Source organism: Vitis vinifera, chromosome 15 (genome assembly GCF_030704535.1).
Source record: "Vitis vinifera cultivar Pinot Noir 40024 chromosome 15, ASM3070453v1".
NCBI classification, from domain to species: Eukaryota; Viridiplantae; Streptophyta; class Magnoliopsida; order Vitales; family Vitaceae; genus Vitis; species Vitis vinifera.
The window spans coordinates 17,347,550-17,355,369 of NC_081819.1; positions in this window are offsets into that span (position 1 = coordinate 17,347,550).

Sequence of the window (7,820 nt, forward strand, 5' to 3'; positions counted from 1 at the left end):
ACAGGGCAGCCATGCTACGCTGCTCAGTTCACCGCGAGACCTGCGGCGCCTTATCCCCGACCTGGAGCCCAGCAGACCTCTGCACCCTTTGCTTTGAGGACGCAGAGACAGTTTTCACAGATAGGCATGCCGTTGAGCCAGGCTCTTCGGAAGCTTACAGAGGCTGGTTTATTGACTGCTCTCACTCCTCGGCCACTACCTCAGCCGATTCCAGCTCAGTTCAGGATGGATTTACACTGTGCTTATCATCAGGGGCCTGGACATGAGACCGATCGATGCACTGCTCTGAGGCACGCTATTCAGGATCTGATAGACCAGGGTTTGGTACACTTGGGTCAGCCGAGTGTGACCACAAACCCGTTGCCGACCCACACCACACATGCAGTTCCTCCACCAGCTGGTGGTATTCATTTCTTGGACTTCGATGAGACTGATGATCATGTCCATATGTTGAGTTGGGATGATCTAGACCCAGAGCCTATCATGCCAGTTGGGATTTACGAGACGAGTGGGGTGACTCTAGAGCCACAGATGCCTGCTCCATTCCGATTAATTCCTGAGGCAACATTTGTACAGGCGGCCACTTCCGAGCCTCTGACATTCACACGCTATAGCGTTCAGGCGCCGTACATTCTGATCCCAGATGTTGAGGAGGTTCGAGCTCCACATGTTGATATTTCTCAGACTCCGGACATCTAGTATATCCTCCGAGGAGGGAGAGTAGTGAGACAGCCACCTCCCGCGGCAGCTAGGCCAGTTGAGGGTACATCTGCTTCCCAGGAGGAGGTCAGAGCAGAGGATGACGAGATTTTGAAGCAGTTGCAGAGCACTCAGGCTCGTATTTCTATCTGGAGCCTTTTAGCGTCCTCCAGTACCCATCGGGATGCACTGACTCGAGCTCTGAGCCAGATCAGAGTTGATACCACGACCACTCCCGAGGGACTCATTCATATGATGACGGCTGGCAGAGCCACTTGTATTGTCTTTTCTGATGATGACTTGCCACCGGAGGGCTCAGACCACACTCGCCCGCTCTACATATCTGTTGGCTGTTCAGGCCGTCGAGTCCCATCTGTCCTCTTGGACAATGGCTCGGCCCTGAACGTATGTCCTCTTGCCACTGCCATCGCCCTTGGATACGCTCCTTCTGATTTTGGTCCCTCTACTCAGACCGTTCGCGCATATGACAGTACTCGGAGGAAGGTCATGGGTACATTGGAGATCGAGTTGCTGATCGGTCCGGCCACTTTTGTCGCTATATTCCAGGTTTTGAGGATTCCTACATCCTTTAACCTGCTTTTGGGCCGACCATGGATCCACCGAGCCGGGGCCATTCCTTCTTCCCTTCATCAGAAGGTGAAGTTTATTCACGATGGTCAGGTCGTCGTGGTGCAGTCTGTGGGAGACATGTTCATTGCTGCCGAGCCTGTGCTCGAGATTAGTCACACTGATGACGATCTTTTTCTGACTGGATTCACCTTCGATGAGGTGCAGACTGTGGAGATAGAGGATTTCTGCCGGGATTTTGTGGCTATGTCCTTTGACCGGCATGGGAGCACAGTGGTGCTCGATATTATGCGGAGCATGTCCTATCTACCCGGCATGGGGTTGGGTCGACGTCAGCATGGACCGAGCGAGTTCATAGCCATCCCTGATCACGACGTACCGTTCGGACTCGGGTTCATCCCCACTGAGGCCGATTATCTCTACATGGCGTGTTTGCTCAAGGAGAGAGTGAGGGCTCGACTGACCCACACACCCTTCTACTATCCTCTTCGCCCATACACCAGGAGCTTAGCAGATTACTTTGTGAGGGCATCGGAGCCGCACGCACCATCTGATGGGATCGTCGGAGGACTTAGCACCACCCAGGAGGCCGAGCTTCAGTGCCTTGTCCAGCAGTTACGATTGAGAGATGGAGCCCCTGGTCCTTCGACTTCTGTGTTGATTGCTCCTTCTTCTCCGGATCGCACGAGCCTTATGACGCTTTGTTTTCCTGATGAGATCGATGAGCATGGGACCCTTGCTGAGGTCGGGGATGTAGTGGACTGAGCTGCCCCACGTGACGAGTACATCGACGAGATGCTCGCCCTGAGCCTGAGCCAGATTGAGGAGACTATTCAACCTGGACTTGCTTCATCATTTGATCTCTTCGGGGTATTCGTCATTGAGCTTGCTGAGGAGAGCCTGACTGTCCCTGCTCTGGAGTCCGTTGAGGACCTTATAGTTTTTGATGATTTGATTGATAGCCATGTTGGCATTGTTGAGGGAGCGTCCGACTTTGTGGACCCACCTCTTTCATTTGACGTTCTGTCGGGGTTCGTCTCCCATTCTGACTATGTTTCCGACTTTTCATCTATGGATTTGAGCATTTTTGAGTATCTGCCTGTCTCTTGTGATATTGATTTATCTGCACCATCTTCACCCACATCACAGATTTTTGATATTGATGATGAGATTGCACAGCATGACTCAGATGATGACTCATCTTCTGTTTCCGATTCGGATCCCGTTGATCAGAGGGTTTCACCTGCCATAGGAGACACAGAGATTGTTGATTTTGGCACTGCAGATCAACCTAGGGAGTTGAGGATCGGGTCAGATCTATCTACAGATGAGAGGGACAGCCTCATCCAGTTGCTCAAAGCATATTTGGACGTCTTTGCATGGTCCTATGAGGACATGCCGGGCCTTGATCCATCTATCGTCCAGCATCGTTTGCCACTTCTGCCCTATGCCAGACCGGTTAAGCAGAAGTTGAGACGATTGCACCCTCGTTGGAGCTTGCAGGTGAAAGAGGAGATTCAGAAGCAACTCAGTGTGGGATTTCTATCAGTGGTCGAGTACCCGGAGTGGCTGGCCAATGTCGTCCCTGTTCCCAAAAAGGACGGCAAAGTGAGAGTCTGTGTTGATTTCCGAGATCTCAACAAGGCCAGTCCTAAGGATGATTTTCCTCTCCCACACATCGACATGTTAGTTGACAGTACAGCAGGTCACTCGATGTTGTCCTTTATGGACGGATTTTCCGGGTACAGTCAGATCTTGATGGCTCCAGAGGACATGGAGAAGACGTCCTTCATTACCGAGTGGGGTACTTATTGCTATAGAGTCATGCCATTCGGACTGAAGAACGCAGAAGCCACATATCAGAGAGCAGCGACCACCCTCTTCCATGACATGATGCATCGGGATGTCGAGGTTTATGTAGACGACATGATAGTGAAATCCCGAGGTAGATCAGATCACTTAGCAGCTCTAGAGAGGTTCTTTGAGAGGATCAGACAGTTCAGATTGAGACTGAATCCCAAGAAGTGCACTTTCGGAGTGACTTCTGGGAAACTCTTGGGATACATGGTCAGTGAGCGAGGCATAGAGGTAGATCCGGACAAAATTAGAGCCATCCTTGACATGTCTGCACCGAGGACAGAGAGGGAGGTCAGAGGCTTCCTGGGCAGACTTCAGTACATCAGCAGATTCATTGCCAGATTGACAGACATTTGTGAGCCCATTTTCCGACTCTTGAGGAAGAGTCAACCTACTGTTTGGGATGATCAGTGTCAGCGCGCATTTGAGAGGATCCGAGAGTACTTGTTGTCGCCTCCAGTTTTGGCTCCGCCTACACCAGGCCGTCCTCTACTCCTATACCTATCAGTTTCAGACGTGGCTTTAGGTTGCATGTTATCTCAGCTCGATGATTCGGGCAAAGATCGAGCCATTTATTATCTGAGTAAGAGGATGCTAGATTACGAGACGAGATACGTCACGATTGAGCGCTACTGCTTGGCATTGGTTTGGGCCACTCGCCGATTGAGACATTACATGACCGAGTATTCAGTGCATTTGATATCTCGTCTTGATCCTCTGAGATATTTGTTTGACAGGCCCGCTCTAGTTGGTCGCCTCATGAGATGGTTGGTACTTCTGACTGAGTTTGACATTCATTATGTCACTCAGAAGTCCATCAGAGGGAGTATTGTCGTAGATCACCTAGCCTCATTACCAGTTTCTGATGCCAGAGCTATTGACGATGATTTTCCAGACGAGGATGTCGCAGCTGTGACTAGTCTGTCGGGTTGGCGCATGTACTTTGATGGTGCAGCCAATCATTCTGGATACGGGATAGGCATCTTGTTGATATCCCCTCATGGTGATCACATTCCCAGATCTGTTCGTTTGGCATTCTCAGATCGACATCCGGCCACGAACAACATTGTTGAGTATGAGGCATGTATCTTGGGGTTAGAGACAGCCCTCGAGCTTGGGATTAGACAGATGGAGGTGTTTGGTGACTCCAATCTGGTATTGAGACAGATTCAGGGCGAGTGGAAGACTAGAGATGTGAAGCTTAGGCCTTACCACGCGTATTTGGAGCTACTGGTCGCGAGATTTGAGGATTTGAGATATACACATCTGCCTAGAGCGCAGAACCAGTTTGCTGATGCCTTAGCTACTCTAGCTTCCATGATCGACATTCCCGTTGATGCCACTGTTCGCCCTTTGTTGATTGAGTCGAGATCTGCTCCTGCGTATTGTTGTTTGATTGATGATATGGAGATAGACGATGGTTTGCCCTGGTATCATGACATATATCACTTTTTGAGACTCGGCGTATATCCTGAGGCCGCCACGGCCAAGGATAGGAGGGCATTGAGACAGTTGGCCACCCGATTCGTGATTTGTGGCGAGACACTATATAGACGATCACCCGATGGGATGCTGCTATTATGTTTAGACCGCGCTTCTGCCGATAGAGTGATGCGAGAGGTTCATGCGGGAGTCTGCGGACCACATATGGGAGGGTATATGTTGGCTCGTAAGATCATGAGGACCGGCTATTTCTGGTTGACTATGGAGACGGATTGTTGCCAGTTCGTCCAGAGATGTCCTGAGTGTCAGATACACGGAGATCTCATTCACGTGCCGCCCTCCGAGTTGCATGCACTGACTTCACCATGGCCATTTTCTGTGTGGGGCATCGACATCATCGGGAAGATTTCGCCGAAATCTTCCAGTGGTCATGAGTTTATCCTTGTTGCTATTGATTACTTCACCAAGTGGGTGGAGGCCACCTCGTATGCGAGATTGACATCATCTGGAGTTGCCAGTTTCATTAGATCGCACATCATTTGTCGCTATGGAGTCCCTCACGAGCTTATTTCAGACAGAGGGGTGCCTTTTCAGCAGGAGGAGCGTATGAGAGAGGGTGATTTTTTTTAGAGATACCTGAGAGAAGGAGACTGGTTTTTCTGGGGAGTGAACTAAGAAGAGAACGAGAGAGAGAGAACAGAGAGGTTTTTTTTGGGAGAGTTTAGAGAGACATAGGAGGAGCGTATCTGCAGGAGAGAAGTGGTGCGTTTTTCTGGAGGTGGAGTGCTTTTCAGGTGGGGGCTTTTCCATTAAAGAGGGGGCTGCAGAGATCTTTTGAGAGGGAGGGCTTTTGTTTGGTTGTTTTTAGTAGAGGGAGGAAGGATTCCAGGGGGCTTCTATGGAGAGATTTTGAGCATTGCATCTTTTCTCGGGGGAGCTCAGGGGAAGCTGCTAGAGAGAAGCTAGGTTTTTGAGAGGGGACTAGAGAGGGTAGCTGAAGGAAACGGAGGAGTTTTTCTGGGAGTTTAGTTGGAGAGGGAGGAGAGATCCATAGAGGAGAAGATTAAAGAGGGCAGAGGAGATATTGTTTGGATGGAGGTTCATCTTCCTGAGGTCTTCGTTGTCATCTGGTGAGCTAGTTGCAGAGAGTGAGGCAGCTGCATTGAGGGGAGGAGCATGGATCTGAGGAGAGGAAGAACATAGTAAGAAGAGGAAACTTTCAGGTACGCATCCACTTTCACTTCGGTTATCCTCTATTGCATATTCTGATACTCATATGTGCATGATTGATTCGAGTATTCATTGATTTTATCATTGATTGCCATGTTAGCTTCATCTCATTAGTAGAGACCCGACTTTAGGGACTTAGAGGGGTGCTACGGTTTTTACCGTACCTTCCCGATAAGTAACCTGACCCCCGAACCCGATCCGGTTTTTCACAGACCGTCTTTTCCAAAATAAGGAGTCACACTTAGGGTTTTTCTTTCTTATTTTGTTTACCCTTTAAAAATAAAACAAAAATAAGTGGCGACTCCAAGTCATTTTTTCAAACAATAAATAAAATCAATTTTTCAAATAAAAATTCGAGTTTCGCCATTCGAGTGGGAAACGCATTCGAGCGATCGAAAATGCGGGGTCCACAATACCTCATAAAATTTTTTTTTTTCTAACTTGTAAATTAAACACATGGTGTTTGTTATTTCTTAAACAATGTAGACACTCACATGTGTGTATATATATATATATATAAAAGACAAATTTACCACATTTTCAATAATTTTATGGGTATAAATAGAGTAATTGACATAATTAAAGTTTTCAAGATATTCAAAGTTTCTCCATTCCAAAATTACTTAATTGCTCCTTACACTAATTCTAAATATTTTAAATAAAGATTTAAATATTTAAAACCATTAAAATAAATATTTTCTTATTAAAGCAATTTTTTAAAAGTAATAAGATAAAAAAATGAAATCTTCAAAACTATAATTACAACAAATATTTTTAATTTTAAAACTAATTTAATAATTGAAATTAATGATTTTAAAAAATAAAATGTTACAAAAATAATTTTTATTTTTATTTTTAATTCCACTTAAATATGATTTTGAAATTAAGTTTATAAGGGCAAAATAGTCAAAATATATATTTCATTTAGTTTACTTATAATGAACAATTCAAACATAATTAATTTTAATTTTAATTTTATTTACTATGTGTTAATTTTGGTAAGGAATGTCTTAATAACATAGTTTGGTAAAAAAAAAAAAACTATTAATAATCATCTTAATGTCAAGCTCAAGTTGTTTAAAAATCATACAAAACCTATTATGAGTTTTATACACCTTTCTACAGTTGGCACATTTCCATTGTACAGATAGAGTAATACCCTTGTACAATGGCTCAAATTCCATATCCCTCCTTAGTTATGTGTTTAGATAGGTATGTTAACCATATTTTCAATTGTTTGGTTGAGTAAAAGGTGGATGACTTAGGGTCAAAGTATTTTCCCCAAACATTATCATTGGGAAAGTATGCAAATTTTCATGTGAGAGTTAAATAAAGTGCATACCATGGGTGTACAATCCTTGGGTGACAAGGAAATTAAATGAGTAGTTCAAAATCAATTAAAATCTTTTAAAAATGGTAGTCTTATACACTCTTATACACTTAGTATACTACTATTATACAATGACACAAATATCATATCATTTCTAAGTTATATATCAAAGTGGGTGTGTTAACAATGTTTCAAATTGTTTGGTTGAAAAAAATGGTGGATAACGTAGGGTCAAATTATTTTCCCCAAACATTATCATTGGGAAAGTATGTAAATTTTCATGTGAGAGTTAAATAAAGTGCATACCATGAGTGTACAGTCCTTGGGTGACAAGGAAAATAAATTAGTAATTCAAAATCAATTAAAATCTTTCAAAAATGGTAGTCTTGTACACTCTTATACACTTAGTATACTACTATTATACAATGACACAAATATCATATCCTTTCTAAGTTATATATCAAGGTGAGTGTGTTAACAATGTTTCCAATTGTTTGGTTGAAAAAAATGGTGGATAACGTAGGGTCAAATTTTTTTTTCAAACATCATTACTAAAGAAAGTATTGAAATTTCCATGTGGAAATTAAATAAAGTGCATAACATTAGTGTACAATCTATGGGTGACAAGGAAAATAAACTAGTGGTTTAGAATCAATTGAAATATTTCATAAAT